We start from the raw sequence: 13891 nt of genomic DNA, 5'->3' as shown, positions 1-13891 counted from the left end.
TATCTTTATTTTTCACAGTAAGGCCCTGGAACCACATCTGATAAGCTGATACTTTTTGCTGACAAGGTAATGCATGGTGAGCCTCTCAGGCCACATGATATTATACTGATCAGCAGGAAAGGGGAGACTGGATGAAATTCAGCTACATGAGAAATCATCCAATGAATCATAACTATGTAAAGAAACACCAATACAAACTACGGTCTCTAAAGCTCTAGTGCATTTCCTGTGTTGGCAGTGTTGCATAAATATTGTCCCCACATCAGTACCAGTAGGGTAATGTGTCCTGAGGAGAACAGAAACTTTATGTCTGTAGCTCTCCTAGGCTCTGATCTATTTATCTTTTCCTTTGGCCGATCTGAATATATCCCTTCTCTATAACAAACTATAACCATGAGTATAATAGCTTTTGATGCATTCTGTGAGTCCTATAAATAATCAAACCTGAAGGCAGTTTTGGAAACTTGAATTTGCAGTTCATGCTAAAAGTGAGGACAGATTTGAAGAAGAGTGTGCCCTTAGGCCTTGCAGTTTGGCTAACTCCAGATAGGACCAGTCAGGACTCTTGATGGAAACCAAAAAATTGAGGCTGGCTAACATTTGCAGAAAAGTCTTGCTGGAATGATATCTGGTAACTCAAAGAAGCTATAGAAAAGTTGAGGAAAAGCTAAAAATGGAACAGGTGAATTTAGGTCTGAAAAAAGTTTTTCTTGGTCACTCCATGTGAAAGGTTCTGCATTTCACTCTCTGTCATCTTACCCTGCTCCACTTTCTACGTACAATTTATATGACTTTTCTTTCTTCCTCTTTCTTTCTTTCTTTCTTTCTTTCTTTCTTTCTTTCTTTCTTTCCCTCCTCCCTCCCTCCCTTCCTTCCTTCTTCAATACTGTATACACTATTTTACCATTAGTTAAAACAACAACAACAGGGAGTTCCCATTGTGGCTCAGTGGTAACAAAGCCAACTAGTATCCATGAGGATGCGTGTTGGATCCCTGGCCTTCCTCAGTAGTTTAAGGATCTGGTGTTGCCATGAGCTGTGGTGTAGGTTTCAGATGCGGCTCAGATCTGGCATTGTGTGGCTGTGGCCGGCAGTATAGCTCTGATTATACTCCTAGCCAGGGAGCTTTGATATGCCTCAGGTGTAGCCCTAAAAGGACAAAACAACAACAACAAAAACATATATACATATATATATATGGTTTGGTACCATCTATGGTTTCAGTCATCCACAGGAGGTCTTAGACTATATCCCCCACAGATAAGGTTGAACTGCTGTATTTTGGGTATAATACTCCCTTATTAATACAAATCTTGGCTATATGACTTGCTTTGGAAAACTGAATAATAGAAAAAGCAACACAAACAAAGGTTTGAAAAATGTTCACTTCGGAACCTTGAAACTAATGTAACAGAGCATAAACTAGCTTGCTAAAGAATGGGAAACCATGTAGAGAAGAATTAAAGTACCCTAGTTAATTACACACTAATCACCATATATGTGAGTGAGGTCATTCAAAAAAATTCCATGATCGCAAATGTATTAGTTGCCCCCTGACACATGAGAAAGACCAGCAAAAATCAATCTGGATATTAAACAAACAAACAAACAAACAAACAAAAAAAGCACTCAGCTGATCCAGAACATCCTGAGATAAGAAAAGGTCATGGTTGTACTAATTTTGGTGTGGATTGTCTTGTAGATAAATGGTACAAAATTCAGTGCCAATTAAAGGCCAAGTTGTTTTTCATTCCTTCCTTGTGGTGTGAATGCTGCAAGACAGAGTGGGAAGGCACATGGCAGAGTCTTAGCCTCAGTGTTTATTCTAACCAGGGGAAATCAGAAATTCAAAATTACCATTGACAGATGATAATTTTGAAGTTCTGTTAACTTTTGCTCTATTTTCATTTTCTTTATTTTGTCTTTCTCTTTTATTCTTTTTTAAACCATATCCATTTACCTGAGCCTAATGAAGAAATATTGCAGAATATTTTAAGCACTTGACAAAAAAATATTTTTTCCTTTTTTCTTTTTGCAAAATTATACCTTTTTTCTCTACTCATTTAAAAGAATAAAACAAATCCACAAAAATAATATTTAAAAGCACCGTTTTTATAAAAGTTTTATGCTAAACAAAATAGTAAGTTTTTTTAAATTTCACAAATAAACATGTTTTTCATTTATTATGTATTGATTGAGGCAACATAATTTAATAAGAAATATGAGCTGCTTCTGTTCAGTGTTCTACCCATGGCTCTGAGTCATTTATCAATACTAATTCATAGACTAAAACTTACTCATCTATATGGTATTAGCAGGGTTCTCTACAGAAAGAGAACCAATAGGAGATATATGTTATAAAATATATATATATACAAAATTAATTAATTATAAGGAGTTGGCTCATGTGATTATGGAGGCTTATAAGTCCCAAGATCTTCAGGGTGAGTGGGCAAGCTGGAGACCCTGGAGAACCTAGGTAGTATAGTTCTAGTTCAAGTCCAAAGGCCCAAGAACAGGGAGAACTGATGTTGTGGTTCCAGTCTGAGGGAAGCCCAGTAGTTTTGAGACCCAAAGAAAAGCCAATGTTTCTATTTGAGTGAAAAGGTGGAAAAAAGCCAACGTCCCGTTCAAGGGCAGTTAAACATGAGGAATTATGTCTTACTCGAGGTTAGGATCAGCTTTTTGTTCTATTCAGGCATTCCGATGATTGCATGAGGCCCACTCAGCTTAGGAAAAGAAACCTACTTTACTTGGCCTATAGAGTCAATGTTAATCTCACCCCAAAAACCCTCACAGGAATACCCAGAATAATGTTTGACAAAATATTCAGGTACACCCTGGCCCAGTGAAAATTACGCATAAATCATCATACATGTAGATATATAGATTTTTTAAAAACAACAACAAATGACAAAAAAGAAAACCTCATAAGAAAACCTAAATCTTTGATACTAATCTGTTTCTCCCATCTTATGCTGAGTCTTTGGAATCCAGAACATGCTTCTCTAAATTTATTAGTTCATCCTTTTCTATTCTAATTGATGTTATTCCTAGCTATGACTCTTCATCATGGAGATGAATGCTATTCATCAGACCTCTTTGACATTAACAAAGCCTTGGTTTTAGATCTGAGATTATCACTGGAATATATGTGTGTCATTTCCTAGAAATTCTAACCAATTGGCTTTCCTTGAATGGTGAAAAAATGGGAGATGGGCAACTCCAGATATTTTTATCCAGCAGCATAATCCAAGGAAAAATATAATGTGCAATGATATATTCTTTCTCATTGGTGTTTTATTTATCCTTGTCCAGAATTACAGCCAGAAATTGGATGGCAAAATTAGAAATATTTGATTTTAAGAGAGTTTGAATATGGGAGAAGTAGACATAAATGACACAGAAATAGGACAGGGGATCAGATATTCCAAGTAATGGCACTATCTAAAGGCATAAATCAAATCTATATTACCTATTGATTCTTGTTCACTAAATAGAAGAAAGAACATTTTTTTGGCGTAAGAAAAAGTGAAACTTTACAAACTATAATAGTTGGTGGAAAAATATGAAAATTGATGTTTATATGTCTATACATTACTATTCTTCATCTCTATGAAAAGGAGTTATTAGTAATTAAAAGATAGGAGTGCCCATCGTGGAGCAGTGGATACTAGAAACCACGAGGTTGCGGATTTGATCCCTGGCCTCGCTAAGAGGGTTAAGGATCTGGCATTGCCGTGAGCTGTGGTGTAGGTCACAGATGCGGCTCAGATCTGGCATTGCTGTGGCCGTGGTGTAGGCCGGCAGCTGTAGCTCCAATTAGACCCCTAGCCTGGGAACCTCCACATCCATGAGTGTGGCCCCTAAAAAGACCAAAAAAAAAAAAATTGCTAGGCATTGTGAAAAGTCTGTAAAATAAACATATGGATACAAGAGTGGTTTTGAATTTAATTACTCAAGATCTAGTAGAGAAAAATAGATAACAAACTGTTAAATTCTAAGTACTTAATTTTATAAAACATATTGATAAAATGCCATGAGCTAACTAGAGGAAGGAGTCTTGATTCTGCCTGGGACTTTGGGGAAAGTATTCTCAGAGGAGGTAACATATTATTTGTTTCTTGAAAGAGAAGTGGTCTCTAGAGAAAGAAGAAGAGACAGACATTCTTGGCATAAAAGCAAAACTGTAAAGGCATCAAGGGCAGACCACAAGCAGAGGTGTTCGTGGAGTTACAGCAAGTTCAGTGTAACTACAGAGCAGAGTTCATGGTTTGAACTTTCAGGAAAAGAAAATATCAGTTCAAATTTAATATTTGAGCCACTGGTAAGCCACAGATATGTTTAATAACTTTATTGTATTTTAAATTAGCACATGTTCATTAAAAATTAGAATATTCATAAGATATACCTAAGAAAATAAAATCACCAGTTTTACAAACCACCTAGGGATAACTACTAGTAATATTTGTGGGAAGTTTTTCCAAGCTTTTCATATAAATACACACATTGACACACACACACTCTCTCTCTCATACACACACACACACACACACACACACACACACACAAGGATATAATACACATAGTGTTTTGTCACCAGCTTTTTCTACTCACAAACTTATTGAATATATCTCCAATTTAAGGAGTAGAGCTGTGCATTATTGTTTCTTAAAGGATACAAAATACTCTATAGATGATGAACATTAAGATTATTGTTAGCTGTGTAAACTTTCAAGAAGAGCAGTGACATTATCAAATTTTATTTCTAGAGAGATGACCCTGGCAGGAATGTGGGAGGTCTATCTGCATGAGTGAGAAAACAGTGGTAGAACCACCCATTTTGCTGCTATGAGAATGTACTAGATGATTGAAGATGAGGGCTGGGAGTAATGTAGAGACCAGGAAATTAGGGAAGGGAAGCTAAATCTAAAAGATGTGCCCGAAGCAGAATGCGCTCTACTTGAACCTAACTGGTTCAAGTGAGGGTGGGCTGCAAAGGGTTACGTAGCAGGCCCAGGTGGCTCAAACCCTGCACATTCAAGAGAAAAGCACATCTATCTTCAGGACTGATCTTTGTTCAGCTCCTAGGGGATAACCTCTGAGCCTTTGGAATATTCTTCCTGAGAAGAATAATTTTTTTTGCCTGGAGCCCTATGTTTTTGCTGAGGTTAAATGGGCTTGGGGAAGAGGGTGGGGTGCTGGAGTCAAAGTAGCTGCATAATTACATGACTGACCCCCAATAAAAACGCTGGACACGATGGCTTGTGTGAGTTTTCACGGTCAGCAACACTTCCCAGGGTGTCGTCACATATGGTTATAAGAATTAAATACGGTCTATGCCACTTCACTGGAAGCGGAGACTTGGAAATAGGCTCCTTGTTTCTCCTGGACTTCAACAAAGTGCATGTTTCCTTTGGTGAGTTTAATCTATAGCATTTTAGTGTAATAAACTGTAATCAAGAATACAATCACTTTTCTGAGTCCCATGTGTCCTTTTAGCAAATCATAGAGTCTGTGAGTGATCTTGGAGACCCTGACACAGAGAGTAGTAGAGAGTTCAAGGTCATTTCCCTGGGAAACCATGGGAAATAGGTGCCATTGACTAAAATGGGAATCACAGGAGAAACGGCAAATGCGAATTTGTGAAAACCAGGATAAAGAGTTCAGTATTAACTATGGTAAGATTAAATTGTTAAGAGTAGAAGAAGATGAAGAACTATAGTATAGAAAAGAAAATGACCAAATTTAAAATTTTTGATTACATACAGTGAAATACAACATGTAATTGCATATCATATTAAGATATAGAATATTTCCATCACTCCGTAAGCTTTCTCAAGGCCCTTCTCTAGTTACTATTGTCACTGGAGGTTACTTCTATTTTTTTTACTTCTGTAACTGCAGGTTAGTTTAGAGTCGTGCATTGTATACTCATTATGAGCACCTTCTCTTGTTCAACGTCAGGTTCAAGAGATTCATTTGTATCTTTATATGTGGAGGAATACGTTCCTGTTTATTGCTGCCAAGCACCATTTCATTATAGGAATACATGATTAACAGTCTGGTGTTAGGCTAAATACTGGCCTCTCAATAATGGCTGTTTACTAATACTTAGAACCTGTGATCTCTTACCTTACATTCAAGAGGCTCTGCTGATGTGATTAAGTTGAGGATCTTGAGCTGAGAGATTATTCTGAATTATTCTGGGGGTCCGTTGTGATCACTTATAAGAGGGAAATGGAAGGTGAAAATAAGGACAAGTTGATATGATGATGAAAGCAAAGATTGAAATGACACACTCAGGAGCGAAAGAATGGCATAATCTCTAGGAGTTGATTTTTTTTTCAAGTTTAAATTTTTTTATTTTTTTAAATTGTTATTTCCCCAATACGACTTTTTTTTCCTACTGTACAGCATGGTGACCCAGTTACACATACATGTACACATTCTATTTTCTCACATGCTCCATCATAAGTGACTAGGTATAGTTCCCAGTGCTACACAGCAGGATCTCATTGCTAATCCATTCCAAAGGCAATAGTTTGCATCTATTAACCCCAAGCTCCCCAATCTACCCCACTTCCTAAAAGTTGATTTTTCTCTGGAAATTCCAGATGGAAGTAGCCTACTGACACCTTTATTGTGGCCCTAAATGATTCACTTATAACTCCTGACTTCTAGAATTATAGGACAATAAACTAGTATTTTAAGTCACTAAGTTTTGGTAATTTGTTTCGGTTATTTGTTGGTAATTTGTCATGATACTAACACAATGATTTTATCCATTCTTCTGTAAAAGGATATTAAGACTATTTCAACTTTGGGAGATAACGAATAACATTGCTATGAACATTTTTACACAATGCTTTTTGTGGAAAAAATTTACTTATTTTGAGACTGAAGTATAGGAATAAAGTTTCTGGGTCACAGAGTAATTGTATGATTCTGTTATTAGAAACTGGTAATGTTCCAAAGTGATTTTTACTACTTTATACTCTCACCAGTTGTGCCACATCTCCATAATATTTGGTAGTTTTAGGGGTTTTTTTTAAAAAAAATACACATGTATTTTAATAGATACGTAGCAGTGTCTCTTTGTAATTTTAACTTGCATTTCTCTGAGAGCTGCTTTTTGAACACATTTTCATAGGTATTATTGTCCATTTGGCTATCATGTTGAAATTTTGATGAAAACTACAGGCTGCCTGGGGAAAAAAAGTACACACAGAAGTAGAAATCGTCCTCTGCATGGTTTCAGGGAATCCCAGAACACTGATGCCCTTTCTTCTTTGGACTCTTGGCCAAGACTTGACCTTCGCGGATGCTGTTCTCTTCTGCTTCACCTCTCCCCACATTCTGCCTCATACCTTGTGTTCCAGCAGTCTTGAAGAGCTTGAAACGTCTTTCCAGAGCTGGTTCTGTCTTATCTCCATTCCTTTGAACCCTCCTTCAGACCCCAGTTTCCAAAGCCCTACTCCTCTGTTTACACCTAGCTCCCTAATTTCCCCCCTTAGGAAGTTTCCCTTCATCCTCCGGTCTCTTGTTTTTCAGCTGTCTCCTAATGCCCTATCCTTTTGTCGTTGTTGTTACCAAATTTGCTAAACTTTATAATTGCATGTTTATGTGAATCTCTACATTTTAACACCTTGATTCTGTCACAGTCACGTGACAGAATAATTGAAAAACAAAACATTTAACTAAAAAAACCACATTGCTAGCAGTGTTGACTTCTGTAATTTTGACTTTCACCAATTCAATGAATAGTTTAAGTAATGTAGTTTAAACAAAAATTTTTAAAAGAATACCCTAAAGAGTTTTGGGGAGCAGAGGGAGATGTCTTGTGACAAACTAATTGTTAGCGATTTAACTTTATTTTGGATTTTGTATTAAAGACATTTCTGCCCTTTTGTGCTTTTACAGAAGACTCTTCATATTTTTCATATGAACCTTATCACAAAGAAATATAATTTTCTTTTGAGATGTATGTTTGTCTCTGGATAATATAAACCCCTTAACTCGGTTTTCAGGTTGGTTTTAGATTTTTCACTGTGCAAAATGGGTGTTCAATAAATCCTTGTTAACTGGGATTTTTTTTGGGGGGGGAGTCTTTTGTCTTTTTAGAGCCACACCTGCAGCATAGGGAGGTTCCCAGGCTAAGGGTGTAATCAGAGCTGTAGCTGCCTGCCTACACCACAGCTCACAGCAATGCCTGATCCTTAACCCACTGAGCAAGGCCCGGGATCAAACCTGCAACCTCATGGTTCCTAGTAGGATTCGTTTCCTCTGCGCCATGACGGGAACTCGGGATTTTTTTTGGTCAGCTCATCAACCAGATGACTCCTGAGCAGGCTCTAGCCTGACAAATGTTATTATCTGACATTAACGCTTAGGCCAGCTCCATTTTGCTCCCCTATAATCAGTAGACAAGCTAAAGGTAGAAATATGCCAGGAACTAGCCTTCCTAGAGAGTGTGGCAATAATTCTCACTGCCAGAGTTATGCTTGCATTAGTACCATGAAAAGAAAATGTTATTCCCCACTTGTGTCACATTCTCCTCACCAGGAAGGGAGTTGGCTGCTGGGTATTGCCCCACCCAATCAATATACTTCTACTTTGAATAGAAAAATTCAAACTGGGGAGTTCCTGCTGTTGTGCAATAGGTTAAGAACCTGACTGCTGCTGGCTTGGGTTGCTGCAAAGGAGGTATGGGTTTGATACCTGGCCTGATGCAGTGGGTTAAAGAATCTAGTGTTGCCACAGTCGCAGTGTAGACTGCAGCTGCACCTTGGATTAAATCCCTTACATATGCTGCACCTTGGATTAAATCCCTTACATATGCTGTGATGTAGCCATAATAAAAAAAAAAAAAGGAAAAATTCCAACTGGGGTTCAAGCACAGGGATTCCTTGAATAGGGCTGAACTATCACCTTTCTCTGAACCAAGACACAGTGGCCAAAAAAACAAAAAAGAAAAGAAAAAAAAATCACAATGGCTTTATCCTTTTACCCATTCATTGAACTATTTGTGTTGAAGGCTCTACAACGTATCCTCAGTTGAGCATAACAGGTAAAGCAAATTGAAAGATGCGTATGTGGCTTTTGAGACATTTACCAATAATTGCTTGCAGTATATTTCTTCCATGTAGCCTTAATCTATTTATTGCTAATGATCTTGCTTTGAGAGTTAGCAAAAGGAAAAACTTTGAAATAAGCAAGATCTAAATATATCATTTACATTTTTTCAAACATGTCCTCATTATTTCTCTCGTCCTACAAATGTCAGAATACAATTGTTCTATTTTCACATGTTTGCTCCAGGAGGAATTCTCTTTCTACCTTTGGTTTAGTGCTTTGAACCATTACTTCCATTGGCTTGCTACTTTTTCTTCTGTCGTCTTGTGCTCAAAGACCCCGTTCTCTCCTTGAATAGCTCTTTTTCCCACTACTTCAGAACCACTGAGCTAGCTATATCAGGAGGAAATGCTTTTAAAAGCTCATCTATGAAATCTATCTTGCCATTTCTAAATGATAAGTGTGACTGGGTTAAAGAATTTAAAGTAGGCCACCCAGCAATATTTTTTGCCAATCCAAGCCAATTTCCAAACATTTCTGACAATAAAATTGGACTTTAAAAAAAAAAAACCTCTTAATGCTTAGTGTTGGCAGAGTGTTGTTGCTAAATGGGGATATGAGAAAGAATTTGTCATAATCCTCCTACTCAAAATTTCTAGTGTGCTAGAGTGAACTCCTGGTGTCATTAATGATACTTTTTCTAGATTTTGACCTAAGAAAATATCTAAGGCAGGATCTTAATGTATTCTAAAAAAAACTATAACAAAACATTAAGTTTAAGATAAAAATATAATTTTCCTCTTCTCAGTCATAAATCAATCATATTTATCCTAGTATTAAAAAAATGTTGGGGGAAAAGAACGTTCTGAACATATAAGCATATTAAATCATTCTCAGATAATATGTAGGGTATTTATTTAGTATCTAATCTAGTTAAGATACTTGGTAAGTGCACATGAATCACAGAGGTAGAAAAAATAGACATGGGCAGTTTCACGTAAGCAGTAGTATATGTGACTCAACTAAAACTCAGCACACAGCTCCCTACAGAGTTTTCAAAGATTTTCTCCCCAGTCAGGGCACTAAGAACAATGGATATACAGTTTGAGAAGTGTTATAGTATATTTTATTATTGTTGAGGAATAATCTGTTAATAATAAGCATTATGGTCATTAGTATTCTTCTCCTAGGATTACCAAGCATAAAATCAATACACAATGTTTTTAAATTATTTTGTATAAGTTCCTCTAAAAATCAAACAATATGGAATTATCATGTAGGGTCATTTTTCTGAAAAGTCTCAGCATGCAAAGGATAATTTCAGTTTCAAGACCAAAAGCAGGTAATGAGAGATATGACAACCATATCCTGGTTATGCTAACTTCCTAACATTGGAGACAGTACAGGACCACAGAACATGCAAGTCATAATTGTAATGAAAAGTTCCTTTCAAAATTGCATGCTGTTCTGACAAATTTTCTAGTTCCTTGGATACCTAATATTAGACATTTTACACATTCTTTGGTTGGAAGGCTTGGTTAGATCATGGGAACAGTTACTTAGATTAGACAGTGGTTTCCATGGATAAGTCAAACTTAACCTCTTTGATTGGTTTTCCATCAGTAAAATCATGAAATCAAAATAACAGCTTAAAAGTCTGGTCCAGTCTTCAACAAACTGGAAGATGTGCAAATACGTACACAGACATTTAATCTACCCAAGCCAAGGTAGGTAGAGTCATCTCTAGCACCTGTGTTTCTCAGTCCTGTTCCTCCCTTCCTGGCCACACTTGGGCAGGATCTTCCCTTGTCACTGTGAGATGGCTGGAAACTGAGGACAGGTTCTTACTGCACAAACCAGCTGCATAGGGAATCCCTTCCCATGCTTCTCTGAGAAGAAAAAGAAGCTTTTCTTTCCTAGAAGCCATAGCAAACATCTCCAGTGTCTCGCTGGCTCTGACACTGTGTTACATGCCCTCCTCTGAATTAGTCCCTATGAGCAAAGATTTGGGACACACAGACACCTCTAAGCCAAGGGTTAATTGGATTCCATACCTGAGGCTTCAGGGCAAGGGGAAAATCCTTCCTGAAGCCTCCTGATGAAGAGTGGGGAGCAAGTGGATTTCCTGAAGTGCAGTTAGGGTAGGATGTATGAAGGAAGGAAGAGCAGGTGCTACTGACAGCACCAAAGGTTTCCACTTTAGCTTCCTTCATGTAGGTTTTTGGTGTCCTTCTGATAAACGAGAACTACTGGGAGATTTTTCCAAGACACGTGTAAATAGAAGTGGGAGAAGGAGAGAAAAAACTCTAAATCCCTTTCAAGGTGATTCTAACTGACAAACTTGTTTGTGAGCACATTAGATTCAGCCTTTGTCAATTCCCAGAATTAAGGAAGGAATGGTTTTGAAGTCTGAAGTGGTGGAAACTGGTGAGAATCTTAAATCCTCCAAACAAGAGGTGCTATCTTCACACCCTGCATTATATAGGCAAAATAAATACCTAATAACTTTTTCCCTCTCTCCATTATAATTCTAACATTTCTTATCACTTCCTACTTTATGGTTCCACCAGTCCTATTCAATACGAGTACAACACAAACGCAAATGCAGTCACATACATAATTTAAATTTTCTAGAAGTCACATATAAAAAGGTAAAAAGAAGACATCATTAATTTAAAAATTGATTTAACTTAAAATATTCTAAATATTATATCTTGAATATACAATCAGTTTAAAATATTATTGATATTTTTCACTTTCCTTTTGAAAAAAATTTTATACTGTCTTTGAAATCCAGTGTTTAGCCACATTATACAGGACTGAGTAATTCCATATTCTAGTCATATTAACTACTTCTTCTTTCCTGATGTATTCACTTTTATCTTACTTCTTTACCTCTCATATGCAATTTTCTGGCTTGGAACACACTTTTCTCTTTCTCTCTGTTTCCAAACTTAGCTTCATTGATCTTAGTAAATGTATTTTTATCTTTTAGGACTGTTGTTGGTTATCAGTGCATCCAGAAAGCCTTCCCCCAGCCCTGTATAGATTATAAGGCTCCCCTAGGGCCCTTTGCTCATCCCAGTCATTCACACGAATATCAAGAGTTTTGGACTCAACAAACCACAGATCTAGCAAGAAAGATTTAAAATAGACCATAATCCTCTTGAGGCCAAAGATTTTGTCTTATTCATTATTGTATGCACTGAAGTCAGTCCAGTGCCTAGGATGGAGTAAAGACCCAAAAAATATTAGTGGAATGAAGAAAAGAGGGAAGCATCACAAGTTTAAAATAACTTGAACTCTCACCCAAAGTTTAAGACTTCAATAGCAACAAACATTTCTACTGGGATATTGTATTCCTTCCTCAGTGGTGAACAAACTGAAGTCTGCCAATATCTCTCCTTCCCCATTCATGGGTGATTTCACATGAATGTAAACACACTTCAGATAATCTTTGTTGATTTCATTTATAGGACCATTTTAAAATACTTATATCTAGGAATATGATGAATAACTAAATCTAAAAGTATTTTTTTTTCAAATGGATTTATCATATGCCAGGCACTGTGCTCGGTGCTCTTACATTATGACTCGATGTCAAAACATCCCAAATAAAGTATTAAATATGTTAAAGTATTAAATCACTAAGATGTTTTTAAAAATCCAGTTATAGTAAAATACAGCATAGTGTTAAGATCGTAAACAACATGGTTTATATCCCAGCTTCAGTCTTACTAGTGACTTAAGTATGGCCAACCTTCTTAATGTCACAGTTTATTGCTCAGAAATATTAACTGCTCTCTACCTCCCGTGAAAAGAATAAAGTTTGTTTAACCACCATTTGACTATGGACTTGACTCTGTCCTATCTTACTTTGGCCAGTGAGATATCGACAGATGTGGCTCAAGCAGAAGCTTAAAAAGAACTCCTTAACTATGTCATGTCCAAAACAAAATACCCCCAAGCTATCTGACTAGAGCCTGGAAAAGAAAGTGAAACTTGTAGAGTTCTCCGCCAACTAACAGTGGAGCCTCCCAGCCCAACCTAGCCAAGACCAGCTTTCTCTGAGCTAACTTACATAGTCAAGGAAATATGATTATTAATTTAAGCCATTGCATTTTGGGGGTGAATTTTATGAAACATTTTCTTTGGCAATATCTGTTTCCACTTTTGTGAAACAGAGGCAAAGTCACACACACCTCAGAAGTATTGTGAGGACTAAATTGGTTGATTTATGCAAAGGCTTAGCAGAATTCCTGGCTTCTAGAGAGCACTAAGTGTTTTATTATTTTTTGAGTGAAAAATGGTATGTAGCTGGAGATTTTTCAGTAATTTACCCAAGACCAGCTGATAGTAAATGATGGTAAATGATTGAAATCTGGTTCTTATTTTATAAGACTATCTCAAATGTCTAAAAATTTGACCTTTCAGAATGTCTTAGGAAATGGGAAAACATCAGTGATGGAAGTTATTCTTGGGAAATGGAACAGGTCACAATATGAACAGCCTGGGCTTTTGAGTCAGACGGAATTTAAACCCATTAAATAAACATTTAAGTGTTGTTCTCTGGGGTACACTTTGCTGAGCACAAAGAATGTGAAGATAAATTTAAGACAGTTTCCTTTATTTTTTACTTTTAAATTGTGCCTTGTTTTCTGCAATCGATTATAATGCAGTGAGATATGAGTATAAACTTTCATTGCACATCCAGAAAATAAAAAACACATTTATACAGATTTAGCCCAAAAGCTTATTCCTTTAAAAATAAAATTTTGAATGTAATTAAAGCTAATTTATCTTCAGTGTGAAACCT

Source organism: Sus scrofa, chromosome 8, assembly GCF_054392235.1.
Source record: "Sus scrofa isolate SSC_HxYL_T2T_F1_AM1 chromosome 8, Sscrofa_HxYL_maternal_Yorkshire_Landrace_v2.0, whole genome shotgun sequence".
Taxonomy (NCBI): domain Eukaryota; kingdom Metazoa; phylum Chordata; class Mammalia; order Artiodactyla; family Suidae; genus Sus; species Sus scrofa.
Note: the sequence above shows the minus strand (reverse complement) of the source record.